Below are 16,531 nucleotides of genomic sequence, written 5' to 3'. Positions count from 1 at the left end.
CTGATCCATAAAGACAAATTCATGCCATGATCAAAAACCAATGCTTGGGAACTATAAGTCCAAGGAGAGAACCTATTGATGTTTGTTAAGGATCTTTTTGTTAACCTGACCTCTAAATATTCGTGTTTAGAATTATCAAATTTTACTACTCTACACTTGGTGAAAGAAGTCTCCTCTTGAAATTAGTATTGGGTAATTCAGAGACTCATAACTAATTAGAAAGTACTAAGAATAAGCACCTGTGTAAGATTGAGGCAATTACCATTCGTCATGTATGAGGAAGGGACCCATGTGTCTCCTTTATCTCCACGAGTGTCTAATGGCATTTAATGGAAGCTATGTCATTTTATTTTAAAGTGGGGAGTAAACACTTCCCAATTTTTTTTCAGTACTTCAAAATGAAATTGTAAGTTCCCTCAAGTATTTGGTTTTTATTGTTTTGCTTTTTCATATAGGGTTTCTCTGTGTAGTCCAGGTTGTCTTGGGATATGGACCTTGGACCAGGCTGAACCCACAGAGATCCACCTGCTTCTGCCTCCAGAGTGCTGAGATTATGCACCAGTGAGCCCAGAGCCTTGGGGATTTCTAAGTTGTTTGTAAGCATGCCTCTGATATCACATGCTGCAAGGGCATGTTGGCAGCTGCTTTGGTCAACAGGTTCCAGAGTAGATACAAGGAGTAGGTGAAGGAGGGTTGAGTCACACCTTGGTGGTTGGGAGAGTCTTTCATAGTGTTTAATTAACAGTCAGAGCTTCTTTGTTTATAAGGAAATCAGTTAACATGGATAGATTAATGTTGTTCCAAAACATTGATCATGTCATTTTTGTTTCCGGATATGTGTTTAGCATTGTGTTGCATCTTCTGGTCATCATTGATAAATTGTGAAAAAGCAGAGATAGCTTTTACAATCATTTTTACTCACCAACCCCATAACCAAACTTCTAAGAACATAGAGGCATATGACAGCCCATTCTCAAGCTGGCATCTCTTGTGGCTTCAAGGATATTAGACAGAGAAAAATATTTCAGGCCAGCCCAAGCAGACTGCCTTGTTCCAAGTAGTGTTTTGTCAACATTTAGTGGTCAGAGTGCCAAGAAAAATCCTCAGGCCCAAAGTGCTGCAGTAATTATTCAATTTATTGCATAAAAATTCACATTTTATTTCATTATAAAATTAATTTATATGTCTATTCCTGGTATTCTTTTAGTTTTGCTCACACAGTGGGCCTGCACAAGATACTCTTCTAAGAATGGAAGGTCCTGCCACCTCATTGTTTTAATCAATTTTTTTTTCGAGACAGAGTTTCTCCGTGTAGCTTTGCGCCTTTCCTGGAATTCACTTGGTAGCCCAGGCTGGCCTCGAACTCACACAGTCTTTGCCCATCAACATAAATCCCTGTGTAGGGCAGATGTATTCCACCTAATCTAATTTTTTTTTTTTTTTTTGCTGGATATGCCACATCATCACCTAACTGTATAGTAGGAGGAGGCGGCTTGTACTTTGCTTTGTTTTTTATATTCCTGAGGCAGGGGCAGATGTTTCAAGAATATCTCAGAGCCTCAACATGAGATTTCTGACTTCTTTACATGCATCACAACCCTAAGACAAAAGGAAGACTTTCCAGTAGATGATGATATCTCCCCCAAATAGGAGGGGTATAATGCTCAGGACTTTCTTGGGGAATCTTAGAAGCAGTACTTTTGGAGGATAATGATTCATAAGAAATTCATAAATGATTCATAGGAAATTTCTCATCAAAGTAATATCCCAAAGTTGCTCAAATATGAATGCCCCCCCAAGCATGCCACACATGAAGATCAAAGGCTAATATGGCATGGTGGCCATCCTGTGTCTCAGCTCTGCTGAATCTGGGTCAAGCAGCTATGCAGACTTTATGACTTTCACCATTTCCGTCAGAAAAGGCTGCACCTACATTGACAGCTTCTCTCTTTACAGGTTATCACCTTCTTTCTATGTTAAGGTTTAGCTCTAGTATGAAGATTTTGAAAGTGAACAAATGATGAGACTTTATAGGAGGATTTTTGTGTTTTCTTTTGGGTTGTGTTTACTTTGATGTCATCAATTTGAGCACTAGGTAAAGGATTTTTCAAAACGAACGCATTTGGTGACTGTCATTTTTAATGGACAAGAAATAGGGATTATATATGGTATAATATGGGATACATTTATGACATTTCTCAGAAGTATGAGTTTTTTGATGTACAGCCATAATCATATTACTTATATTCTGTATTTTGTCATATTATTATAATTATTACTGAGACAGGGTCTATGTAGTCCTGGGAGTCCTGGAACTCACTATGTTGGCCAGGATGGCCTCAGACTCACAGAAATCTTCTTGCTTCTGCTTCCTGAGTGCTGGGATTGAAAGCATGCATCACCTTACTTGGCATTATTTTCAATGTTTAGATGTAGCAGAAGTTAAATGTTATATTACAGCAATTCCTTAGGGGTGGAGAGATAGCTTAGTGGGTAAAAGCACTGTTTGCTCATCCAGAGGACCAGGATTCAACACACAAAATAGCTCACAACTGTTTTTATCTACAGCTTCAGAGAATCTCATACCCTCTTCAGGACTACACAGGCATCAGACATACATGGAGTGCACAGAAAATTTTGTAGGCAAGAGTACCCATACACATAAAGAACAATTCACACAGTTACTGTTGTAGAATTTTATTTGAATATAAACTCTGACATTTTATAACATTTAAAACATCAATAAACCCTTTCATAAGTTTCTTATCTTTATGTTTCTATTATGTATACCTGTGTCTTTTGAACAGAGAACACCATAGAAATACCATGTCACATGGTTCACAATGGTATTTTTCAGCCCTGTATGAACTTTCTGATGTCTTCTAAGAATTGAAAGGTCGATACAGGATATGTCACAGTCTTTGCATTTGTGAAGTTTCTCTCCAGTATGAATTTTCTGATGTGCTCTAAGATATGAGCAGCTAGTGAAAGACTTGTCACATTCCTTACACCTGTAAAATCTCTCTCCAGTGTGTACTCTCTGATGTGTTATAAGATTTGACATGTAGGTAAAGAATTTGTCATATTCCAGGAATTTATAAGGTTTCTCTCCATTATGAAGTTTCTGATGTCTCCTAAGCTGAAATCTGATTGAAGGATGTGTTACAGTCTTTGTGTTTGTGAGGTTTCTCTCTAGTATGAATTTTCTGATGTTGTCTAAGATATGAGCACATAGTAAAAGATTTGTCACATTCCCTACATTTGTAAAGTTTCTCTCAAGTATGAAGTTTCTGATGTTCTCTAAGAGTTGAATGAGTGGATAAAGATTTGCCACATTCCTTACATCTGTAAGACCTCTCTCCAGTAGGGATCCTCTGATGTTTTCTAAGTTGTGAGTCCTGTGTAAAGGACATGTGACATTCCATACATTTGTAAGGTCTCTCCCCAGTGTGGACCCTCTGATGTCTTCTAAGATGTGAGGAATTGGTAAAGTATTTATCACATTCCTTACAACTGTAAGGTCTCTCTCCTGTATGGATTCTTTGATGTCTTCTAAAATTTGAACTCTGGATAAAGGACATGTCACATTCTCCACATTTGTAAGGTTTCTCTCCAGTATGAATTTTCTGATGTACAATAAGATGTGAACCTGTAGTAAAAGATTTGTCACAATCCCTGCATTTGTAAAGATTCTCTCCGGTATGTAGTTTCTGATGATTTATAAGAGTTGAAAGTGTAGACAAAGATTTGCCACACTCCTGACAACTGTAAGGTCTCTCTCCAGTATGAACCCTCTGATGTTTTCTAAGATGTGAGTCCTGGTTAAAAGACTTGCAACATTCCATACATTTGTAAGGTTTATCCCCAGTGTGAATTCTCTGATGTCTTCTAAGATTTCCACAAGTGGTAAAGGATTTGTCACATTCCTTACATCTGTAAGGTCTCTCTCCTGTATGAACCCTACTTTGTCTTCTAAGATATGAGTCCCAGGTAAAGGATTTGTCACGTTGTATACATTTGTAAGAGTTCTCTCCAGTATGAATTTTCTGACGTACATTGAGGCTTGAGGCATTACTGAAGCATTTCTCACATTTCCCACACTGCTGGGCTTTCTCTCCAATGTAGAATGGTTGTTTGAACAGATTGTGTGCAGAGCTGAAATAGTCATCATATTCTCCCTGCATGTGCTCTTTCTTTGCAATGTAGAGTCTCTGATCTTGAATAAGGTTGGAACTCAAAGATTTCTCACAGTCATTAGATTTGCAAGGTTCTTCTCCAGTGTGCATGCTTTCATGTCTATGTGAGTTTGAAGACTCAATAAAGGCCTCCCTATAATTACTGCACCTGTAGTTATTAGAGTTTTCTGGAATTTTACCTGTTTTATCACGAGCACATGTGGAGGGGTCATGAAGCACTTTGCCAAGCTCATTACACTGACAAGACTCGTTTTCAGTCTTCACATGTTGATGGACAGGATCATGTTTGTAATAGTTCCCTGAAAATGAGTACAGTTCAGATTAGTAGGGCTGATGATTAACCTTTGGATAAATGACTGTCCACCTCAGTTTTCTCTTAAGGTTAGTCAACCAGCAACCACTTAGATATTTTTCTTTCACTGTATTTCAATGTATTCTCACAAAATAGCAAAAAAGCCTTCCAGGGCCTGTGATTCATAATAAATAACTTGTCCCTATAGAAAAATGGATAATGGCACAAGATGGATCAGGAAATTGTGGAATCAGTAGTTAGCTTCGTGACAGAGCTCATGGACTAATTATACTTAGAATACATGTCTCTATTTAAATATTTCTTCTCAGAAACTGATGAAGAAGAGTTTAATCCAATTCCAGGTCACTGTATTTATACTGACTAAGTGATAAGCAACGAGGAGTATTGTTCATTAGACCTGAATCCTTAAAAGGTTAAAGTCTTAAAAAAAAAACATCACAGGGTTTATTTATTTTCTAGAAAAACACATTAGATTTTCTTATGTAATGGAGGCAAAGCAAGTATTCTGGCAGGTACCAGAAATCAGATTACTTGAGGCAGGGCTGTCATGGGCAGCTATTGCTGATTTCTATCCTCTACTGTGTGAGCTCCACACAGGACTGTGTTTCTTTACTTATATGGTTATTCTCAAGTCTAGTCTGTATACCAAATCCTGAGAACATTTTCCAGATGGATGTCCGAGTATCAGCCACTGAGAAGAAAATGAAGAATGTAATAAAAAAGATAGACAGTAAGGAGGCTATTAAAGAACAATCCTACTTCATCAACCCACATTAGGCTTATAATTTGTAAGATTATTCTAACCTGATGTCAACAAAGTCAAATAAAATTGCATTTTGTACTCGTACTGTCACCAGAGTTCAAGTGCAATAGGCCCAATGTCTTCTAATAGTTACATCTGGCAGGATGCATCCCGGAGCCAGAACACTACAGTAAGTTAATGATTAGGAATCTTTTCAAGTGGAATTGAATATCACAAAACCATTTTCAACTCTTGCTTTCTCTTTCACTTGAAGCCTTCAAGGTTGTCCTGCTAATTCCCTAACCCACCATAATTGTGTATACTCTCTGTTCTCCACGTTCCTGGGCATTCTCATTTGCTCTGGACAGGTGTCCAGGTCTATCTTTCATTAACCACATGTTCTGTGATGTAGCCCATGACCCATGCTAGAATTTTTAGAAAGAATACAGAAATCTAACATAGTACTGTGTTAGTACATGAAGAAAACACAAAGTAGAGGAATCTGGGAAAGATTTCCAATGGCTCTTTCCCATCAGAATCTTTAGCATATAAATATGCTAAAGTACTTCTCAATTTGCACATCTTGAGCTTTTCTCACAATTAAAACTATGTGAGGTACAGTGATGTAATTAGAGCTTAAAAATATGGGTGTAAATATTATATAATACTAAATTTCTGAATGCATTGTGGAACCAAATTAGGGGTGCATGACACTTCTAACATGCAAAATGGAAAGAAACATATTAAATACTGTGAAAAAGTAGTGTTCTACTACCAAACTTTCCCTAGTGTTCTCTTATTTCTGACAGCTTAAGAGAGAGTTTACAACCTATAGAGCCAGTATATAAAAATGATTACTTAGAAGCAAAATGTTCTCACCCACAGAGACCAGGTTGCTGTAATTCTCCAACATCACATCAATGTACAAAGACCTCTGAGCAGTGTCCAGGCATTCCCACTCCTCTTGGGAGAAGTCCACAGTCACATCCGGGAATGTCAATGGATCCTGAAACAAAAAAGTTGTTAGACCACATGCTACCAGACAGAGTGTTTTCCTGGATGAAAGTAGACCTGAGGAAATGAGGGTTGTAGACGATGAAGACAATTACTCAATCAGATGATTTCGATATAGTCACATCATATGATAGATTTTCTAAGTGTGTGGAAACTGGATGACACAATAGGCTCACATACAATATACACAAAAAAAAAACCCCACTCATTTAAGGTCTGGACATGGATGACTATCTATTATGGATGGTGTTTGTGTCCCACAGGATCACAGTGTATGTGTCTCAGAATGAAAATTCATGATGAGGAAATGTGCTTTAATTGCTGTACCTGTAGATCATAGTAAAACACTGCAACTCAATCAATTCTTGCATTCTTTGGCCTTACATGATTATATTCTAACAAGCTCAGGTTGTATATTTAAACACTAGGTCGAATACCATTCCATTACAGGGCAAAGATATGGAAAGTAGAATTTATATTTGACTAGGTAAGCAAAGAATTCGCCTATTTTCCACAGAAACAATGAGTGTAATAATATTGCATTTTGTCAGTTTTAAAATTAACATTCAAAAACAGGTAATATATGAGATTATTTTATCAGCATTTTGATCCATTACCAAGCTGGTTGAAAAATCTGTATCAACCACATTTGATATAATCTAAAATTTTCCTAATAAATTATGAAAATGCCAACTTAGGCAAAAATAATAATTTCAGAAGTTTTGAAGAACATTTCATTTCTGAATAGTTACAAAAATTGAGGGAAGTCCTGTTGCAGGATATTTTTTTATACTGAATGAGAAATACCATCACTTTTCAGTGCTTTTCAAATGTCATGGTGCTCAGAAGGTCAATTCAGGAGAGAATATGAGAATTTTTGTGCCTGAAATTTGTAGTTTTTAATGTGTTCCTTTTTAGTAGTTATCCTGTATTGTCTAACAGATTTTAGGTTAGCAGTGTTTATGATTCTTCCTTTATTACGAACTGTCAAACTGCATAGTGGTGGCATATTCTGTCTGAGTTGTGAGTCAAGAATAAATGCAAACCTGGCAGTCAGAGCTCATTTCACAAATCTCAGCTTTAAAACTTTGCAGGTTCAGGGTTGGGGAGTAGAGTCATGACTCTCACAGGAACTGACTGGGGGAAAGCAATACTGAGGAATGTTCTTTCTGCATCAAATGTGATGGATTGTGCACATCTATCAGTCAGTGTCCTCAAGACATTATTTCTGATGCATTCTATGTAATGCTACCTAATGAGTCCCAGACAGTAATGGCTGCACAGTGGGATCCTGTTTAGGCAATAAAAAAAAGAAATAAAAACACTGCTCTCAAGCCAGGTGTGGTAGTACATGCCTTTAATCCCAGTACTTGGGATAAGAAAATATGTGGAACTCTGTAAGTTTGAGACCAGTCTGGCCTACAGTGCCACTTCTAGAAGAGACAGGGCTATACAGAGACAATTTGTTTCAAAAAACAAAACATAACAAAAAACCCAAAACACTGATCTCTCTAGTTTGGGAAGTTACAACTGAGCATTCTAACCAAGTGTGTGATGTGAGTAGCAATTCTCCTGAGACAAACAGATATCAGGTGTCAACAAACATGTGCAGACATCATCATTACCATGATATTAAACACAGAAGAGAAATAAGTAGACCACTGTGGTAGTTTGAATGTAATTAGGCACCACTGGGAATGGCACTATTAGGAGGTGTGGCTTTGTTGGAGTGGGTATGGTCTTGTTGGAGGAAGTGGGTCACTGTGGGGGTGAGATTGGAGATCTTCTTTGTTTAAGCTTCCCTCAAGGTGACACTCAGTTGACCTCCTGTTGCCTGGAGATGTAGGACTTTCAGCTACTACTCCATGTTTTCTGCCTCTATGCCGCCATGATGATAATGGAACGAACTCTGAAGCAGTAAGTTGCCTCCTCAATTAAATGCTTTCCTTTATAAGAGGTGCCATAGTCTTAGTGTCTCTTCACAGCAATTGCAGTCTTAACAAAGTCAACTACAATCTGAATCTACACTCAAGAACATGATTTTCATGGTAGGATCAAGCCACTTGTGCAAGCCATGTTCTGCACTGTCTAGTTTCCTTAAATATTTAGTATTAGGAACCAAGTATTACTTAGCATTAAAAACCAAGCTTTGTCTCTTAAGTGCACATAGTGCTAAGATGTTGTGAAAACTCTCATGTGCTTCAATATGAGCTCTTTACAACCATGATTCAAGGAAGTGGGACAGTGTAGCTAGAGTTTTCCTGCCTGGCCCACAGTCAGGACAAATCTCTCTCACCTGCCAGTCCCACAGCCACTCAGACTCGACCAAGTAAACACAGAGACTTATATTGGTTACAAACTGCATGGCCATGGCAGGCTTCTTGCTAACTGTTCTTACAGCTTAAATTAATCCATTTCCATTAATCTATACCTTGCCACATGGCTCGTGGCTTACCTGCATCTTCACATGCTGTTTCTCATCGTGGCGGCTGGCGGTGTCTCTCTGACTCAGCCTTCCACTTCCCAGCTTTATTGTCCTCCTTGTCCCGCCTACACTTCCTGCCTAGCCAATGGCCAATCAGTGTTTTATTTATTGACTAGTCGGCAACACATGTGACATACAGAACATCCCACAGTAGGACAGTTCCAACAAATAAAGCCTACATCATAGGAGTCTTCACTCTTAAATATATAAAGATATAGCCCTCATTCTACAACAATTATACATCACATCAATGTATTTATTTTTCATGTGTTAATATGAATATTTTTTTAAATTACTACTCATAATTTCATGTGAGATACTTATTCTTGGGGGAAAAAATCTGGGAAAGTTGTATGGACAAAAATCATGTAAGTGTGGATTTATGAAATTACACTGTATACCTATAGTCATAAATACAGCATGGTACAGTCATTTAAAAAAGACAATGATAAGAGATTATGATAGAGGACCCAAAAAGAAAGAAAAATTAAAAAGCTAAGGTACTTAATATTTGACAAAGGAGGCAAAAAGATACAGCACAAAAATTTAGTCTTTTTAACAAATGGTGTTGGTAAAACTGAACACAGCAGAAGAATGTAATTAGATTCTTATCTTTCATTTGTATAAAAGTCCATTCAAAGTGGATCAAAAATCTTATTTCAAATCAGAAAAACATAGACAACTAGAAAACGTCGAGAAGATCCCTCAGGATATTGGGATAGGCATGGCCTTATTGATTAGGAAGAACACCAACAACAGAGGAAGTGAAACAATTGGACTACATGAATAGAAAATGTTTCTCTTTGGAAACCATCAGCACAGCACACAGACACCCAAGTGATGGAAGAGAATCTGTACCAGTGACATTGTTGATAGGGGCTCATACCTAGAATTTACCAAGATTTACAGAAATTAAATACCAAGGAAATTATACTGCCATTTATAGATGCTCAAAGGAACTGAATAGACATTTTTTAAAGACCAATATACAAAGGGCCAATAAATATTGCAAAAGAGTTCAGAATCCCTAAGAAAACTCCATAATGGAATCCTAAATTAAAACTGCTTTGAAATATCACCTCACCCCAGGCTGAGAATGGCTGTCATCAACTAACCAGAAAACAAATGTTAGGCAAGGTAGGAAGAGAAAGGAAGCCTTATTCACTGTGGTTGGGGGTGTGTGAAAATTATACACTCAGTGTGGTAATGAGTTTCAAGATTATTAAAAAAATGAAGATAGAACTAATGTATGACCCAGCAATGTCACTCCTGGGAACATAATTTGAAAACTCCACACCTCACTACAGAGATCTTTACACTCCACATTCACGGCTACTGACTTCAACATGGCAAAGTATTAGAATTACACTAATTATATGAAGACTGTACACATACTTAATGGAATACCATTCAGCTGAAGAGAAAAAATGCAGGAAAATGGTTAGACACAGAATGTGTAATATTAAGTTAGGCCACACAGTGCCAGAAAGAAGAAATCACATTTTTTCTCATATGCAGAAACTGGCCAATAATATGTGTCTATGAGAAACAAAATGCATGGGGGCTTAGCAGAACATGGAGAAAAGAGATCAAGAAAGGTTAAATAACAGGGTTGAGGTAGGACTGAATACAGGTAATGAACAACAGTTGTGAAAAAGTGCTGTGGGATGGTCTGTATGTAAAATCTGTTGCTCTGATTGGTCAATAAATAAAACACTGATTGGCCAGTGGCTAGGCAGGAAATATAGGTGGGACTAACAGAGAGGAGAATTGAGAGAACAGGAAGCTGAGTGAGGGAGACACTGCCAGCCACCACCATGACAAGCAGCATATGAAGACGCTGGTAAGCCACGAGCCACGTGGAAAGGTATAGATTTATAGAAATGGATTAATTTAAGATATAAGAACAGTTAGCAAGAAGCCTGTGACGGCCATACAGTTTGTAAGCAATACAAGTCTCTGTGTTTACTTGGTTGGGTCTGAGCAGCTGTGGGACTGGCAGGTGTCAGAGATTTGTCCTGACTGTGGACCAGGCAGGAAAACTCTAGCTACAAAAAAGGATATAAACTAAGTAATTTTCTAGCTGTGATGCTTCCAAAGTAATTTTTCTGTTTTTCTGACGGATAAGTTGATAAAAATATATTCAATAACAAAAATATAAAGCCCCGTTTGAAAGACTCCAGAGCTTAAGTTTCCAATGACTACTCTAACTAAATAAAATTGCAGTATTTGTACAGTACTTATACAGTAATTGAATCCAGGTAATTTCAGTGTATGTGTGTGTGTGTGTGTGTGTGTGTGTGTGTGTGTGTGTGTTGTTTATTTGCAACAATTGTCATAATAAAATATAAAATATTGTCAGTAGAAGAAAATTAAAGGTTTGCAATATCTGAACATATAACATTTCTAGAAAACGAGGCATGACCACTGACCTGGAACATGCTTACTGGAGAATCAGCCATTTCTTTCTGTTTCTTTTCTCTGAGTTTCTCTTTCAGGAACAAGGAATAGATGACTTTCTGACCTTTCATATAAGGGGTCAAAAAAAAAAAAGAAAAAATTAATACTGAAAGCTGTAGCACAAATTCTTGTTGGTCTTATTAATAAAACCCAAAGTCTGATATCAGGGGGAAAGCTGAAAGATCAGAGAAGCAACACAGCCAGCTGCGTGTTCTTAAACCTGTGAGATTCTCCAACTGAAAGAGTGCTGAGCTCCTGTCTCCTTCCACCTTACATTCCTTTCTCTGCCCAGCCTTATGACATCTTATCCCAAAAAGCTATGTGTACCTCCCCAGCACTGGGAACAAAGACACAAGATCCCAAGTGCTGGGATTAAAGGAGTGTGCCACCACTGCCTGGCTCTGTTTCTCTTTTAAACCAGATCAGTCTTGTGTAGCCCAGGGTGCCCTTGAAATTTCAGTGATTTGCCTGTCTGTGTCTCTGCCTCTGCCTCTCTAGTACTGGGATTAAAGGTGTGTGCCACCACAACCTGGACTCTATGAATAACTAGTGCCTGGCTTTGCCCTCTGATCTTCAGGCAAGGTTTATTTGTAAGAGCATACACAAACTACCACCACAGAAAGCTGTTAGAGAAAAATGTCAAACCACAGGAAACCACCCAAGCAACAAACTATGACCAGGTGTCCAGGAATGATCCCAAATCCAGAAGAGAATGGAATGATATTTCAAGCTTGAAGAGAAAATCATTGTTAACCCATATTTTTGAATTAAGAAAAAAATTATCTTAAAATTGATAGAGACATAAGTACATTTGAAGATAGTCTTGAGATAACATAAATAATTGATTTCACTAAAGCAGCCTTGTATACAGTATTCTGTTTTGCATGTATCCCTGCAGGCCAGAAGAGGGAGCCAGATCTCATTACAGATGGTTGTGAGCCACTATGTGGTTGCTGGGAATTGAACTCAGGACCTCTGGAAGAACACTCAGTGCTCTTAACCTCTGAGCTATCTCTCCAGCCCCTAAAGCAGCTTTGCAGACAATAACTAGAGGCAAAATTTATACGGGGGTATCAGAAGAATTATCCATGTAAATACAGGAAATAATAATTCTTTGTGGTGACTACATAAATACAGGAGAACTTGGAAGTAATGATTCATGGGCAAGACAGCAAATCACCAATTCTCACACAGAAGGAAGAAAGATATGTGGTAAGAATCTAAAAATGGTCTTATAAAAAACCTGAAACAAAATATTGGGGTAAAGGCTGAAAGATCAGAGAAGCAGAGCAAGCCCCAGCCATGACCTCTTACCTCACCAACTCCTCAGCCTGAAAGAACTCAGCCAAGAGGCCTCAAGCTGAATGAGCTTCCTCAGCTGAAAAGGTCTAATCCCAAATGCCTTTAGTTCCTGTCTCCTCATATTTTATATACCTTTCTCTGCCCAGCCATCACTTCCTGGGATTAAAGGCATGTGTGCTTCCCAGTACTGGGATTAAATATGTGTGCCACCACTGCCTGGCTCTGTTTTCTCTCCTATACTAAGTCAATCTCATTAAGTCCAGGGTGGCTTTGAATTCACAGAGATCCAGATGGATCTCTGCCTCCTGACTGCTAGGATTAAAGGTGTGTGCCACCACTATCTGGCTTCTATGTTCAATTTAGTGGCTTGTTCTGTCCTCTGATCTTCAGGCAAATTTTATTAGGGCACACAACATATCACCACATAAATACTAGCAATAATCCAAACAGCAAAAATATAAGAAAAGGATAGTGAATTACAATGCCATGACCAAAAACCTAGCCATTCTGGAAGTTGATATGGAGACTACTCAATTAAACAAATCCAAAAGTTAAATAAATCTAGCACTGTACTGCTCTCACCACTAGATGGTGGTCTTGTCATTTTACTAACTCAGGAACAAGTTGTTTCCTGTGATTCAGGATAAGGTGATTAGACTCCCACCCAAAACACAGACAGAGACACAGACAGACAGACAGACAGACACACACACACACACACACACACACACACACACACACACACACACACTAACCCCACCCATCCCTGGTGGGTGCAGAGACTCTTGTTGTGCCAGAAGTAGAAAGTAAGTAAGGTATGTGGTTCCTGGCCAAAAAATGTCAGTTACACCTTCCGTATATGGTTCCAGAAACATTGAGGAAGAGGAGGAAGAAGGGAATAAGAAGAGAAAGAGGAGGAAGGGCTAAGACATGCCATTCTCTAGACTCCACACAGCTGTTGTAATCAGTAACCAACAGTAACTGTACTGACCTGCATGGACCTCACACTAGACCACAGACTAGGAAAGGAAAAGGCTCACAGAGCCCACCCTTTACATTTCAAATGTTGTCTATAGATAGAGTGTAGGAGAAGAATCTCTGCCTTTAGCTGTAGTCCTCTGCTGAGCCAACCAGACTCCGACACAGAGCTCCAAATCCACAGTCTCACAGATGGCCCTGGATAATCTTGAGGGATCCCAAGCAAAATTAATAGAGATGAACACTCTAAAGAAATTGGTTGGAATTGTGGACCAGGATAGCAGACAGGTAGGAGGTGAGAGTGGGCAGTGTTTGATATGTGCATGCTCAGACACACACAGAGTGTATATGTACACATATGTATGTATGTCAGTGTGAAACAGTTATTATTAAAAAAAATTTCATGGTTTTTGAATCAGGGTTTCTCTGTGTAACACTGGCAGTTCTGGAATTTGCTTTGTAGATCAGGCTGGACTAAATTCCCAGAGATTTGCCTACCTCTGTCTTGGGTGTGTTGGGATTAATGGTGTGCACCACCCTGCCCTTCTTAGAAATTTATTTTAAATTACCATATCAGTCTGTACATTCTTTTTCATTGTATTATTATCTGGTTTTTTCTTTTGGTTTGGTTTTGGTATTTTGAGATTAGATTTGTCTGAGTAACAGCCTTGGCTGTACTGGAATTCCCTTTATAAAAAAGGATGATCTGGAACTCACTGAGAATGACCTACCTCTACTCTGCCATGCTGGGATTAAAGGAGTGTGCCACCACACCCTGCACATTATCTGGTTTAATATCAGGTAAAACTAAGAGTCAAGGGGAACCCCCTTTTTGTGTGTCAAGAAGATTTTGTTTGTTTTTGGTTGCTTTATTTTGTTTTGTTTTGAACAAGAGTTTTATGTTTTAGTCTTGACTGTCATGGAATTATGAACACTAGGCTATCTTTGAACTCACAGAGATAAGCCTGCCTCTGCCTGGTGTGCTGGTATTAAAGGTGTGTGCCACTGTTAAGAAGTATTTCAAGCCGGGGGGTGGGGGGGGGTGGGGGGGGTGGTGGTGGGGGTGGTGGTGGTGGTGGTGGTGGTGGTGGTGATGATGATGATGATGATGCACGCCTTTAATACCAGCACTGGGAGGCAGAAGCAAGAAGATCTCTGTGAGTTCAAGGCCATCCTGGTCTACAAAGCGAGTTCCAGGAAAGGTGCAAAGCTACACAGAGAAACTCTGTCTCAAAAAAAAAAAAAAAAAAAAAAAAAAGAAGTATTTAAAGTAACTTTGATGTTAGTTTTTGTCTGGAGTTCTGATGGAATCCTGTCAATCTGTTCAAGGGGTAGTTGTAGGCATGATGCTTTATACCTGCTTCATTCACGTTGCTACTGATGTTCTGATTACATATCTACTTACTTATTATTTCATGTTGTTTAAATTTGGTGTGTTATATTCATCTATTTCAATTACAGTTTCCTATTTGTGTAACGAAAGTGTTTAATGTCAGGTAAAAAGAGATCCAATTGATCACTCATTCCTATCATTTTGGCTGTGCAGTTACCTTGTATAATTGTCAAGACATGATAACAGGACAGGTGGTGGTAGCAAACAGCTTTAATCTCAGCACTCAGGAGGCAAAGACAGACACATCTCTGTGATTTCAAGACCAGCCTGGTCTACAGAGTGAATTCCAGGTCAGCAAAAGCTACAGAGCAAGTAACAAAAACAATAATAACAAAAAGTTATGCTTAGTTCAGCAAGGTCATGCAAGCCTTTTAACCCAGCACTCAGGAGTCTTGGGCTAGGGAACTCTAGTTCAAGGCCAGTGACATTTACACAGTGAGACTAGGAAAGTGGAAAGACACAGAGACATTGTCTCAAAATCATGTAATTTGCTCCATGAGCAATAGCTTTCATGGTTTCAGAAGGACCATGCAAGCTTCCAAAGCAGTGAACCAAACAAAAGTCCTATGATGCCTATGAACCACATCAACTGTGATCCTCAAACAGTAGCCCTAAGAAAGAAGTAGTGGCAAGCATACCTTGGTGGTAACCTGAATTGGGATCCTAATTAGCATTATTGTAAAAACCCATATTTAGATATTAAGGGAGAAAACTGAAATATCAGAGAAGGAGAGCAGCCAGCCACCAGAGAATTCTTACCTCTATGAAATCTCAAACCAAATCCTGGAGGGGACCTGTCTCTATATATTCTAAGACTGAATGGGCCAAGATCCTGAGTCCACCTGCCTTATATTCCTTTTTCTACCTCCCTAGTGCTGGGATTAAAGGTGTGAGTCAATACCACTCAGCTCTGTTTCTCTTTTAGACTGATTCAATCTCGTGTAGCCCAAGGTGGCCTTGAACTCCAGATCTTCCTTTTTCCTCCTCCCCAACCAATATTAAAAGTGTATGCCACCACTGCCAGGCCTCTGTGGTTAACTACTGGCTAGCTCTACACTTTGATCTGCAGGCAAGATTTATTTGTCTGAACACAAACAAAGTATCATACAACAACCACCCACACCTCTCTCATTAAACTTAAGACCACTTCACAAAAGAGAACAATGACAGGTAAAGAAAAAGTGTCTACATTATTGGTGTGAGTGAAGACATGAATCATGGAGGACAACAAACAATTACCATTTTAGTAAACCATCATAATCCCTAACAAATAACTAACATTTTCCTTTGTACCCACAGGCAATCTTAGCTTTCACCCCTCATCAGGGAAACTTCACTTTTCAACAGATATCACTTCAAAAATCCACAGTCAATCAAAATGCATAATTGTGCAGCCCAGGCCCACTGGATGAATCTGTAAAACACTCCTGAAGAGGAGCTATAATGATTAAAAGAGGTTGAGGACCTGGAGGTTTGTTGTGAGATTATGTCTACTAGTGTATTAGTCAGGGTTCTCTAGTGTAACTGAACTTATGAAATGAATATTTATGTATTTATTTATATTTATATATAATGAGAATTTATTGTAATGACCTACAAGCTGCTGTCCAGCTAATCAACCAATGACTGGTTATAACAAAAAGTCAAA

General features: G+C 38.6%; 1 pseudogene; it reads right to left on the bottom strand.

The window, feature by feature from the left end:
* Positions 1-2,752: 2,752 nt before the first annotated feature.
* On the bottom strand, positions 2,753-11,191 carry LOC131903460 (zinc finger protein 54-like; annotated as a pseudogene).
* Positions 11,192-16,531: the final 5,340 nt, after the last annotated feature.

The sequence above is a fragment of the Peromyscus eremicus genome, chromosome 1 (assembly GCF_949786415.1).
Source record: "Peromyscus eremicus chromosome 1, PerEre_H2_v1, whole genome shotgun sequence".
NCBI lineage: Eukaryota > Metazoa > Chordata > Mammalia > Rodentia > Cricetidae > Peromyscus > Peromyscus eremicus.
This window is presented reverse-complemented; position numbering and strand designations above follow the sequence as displayed.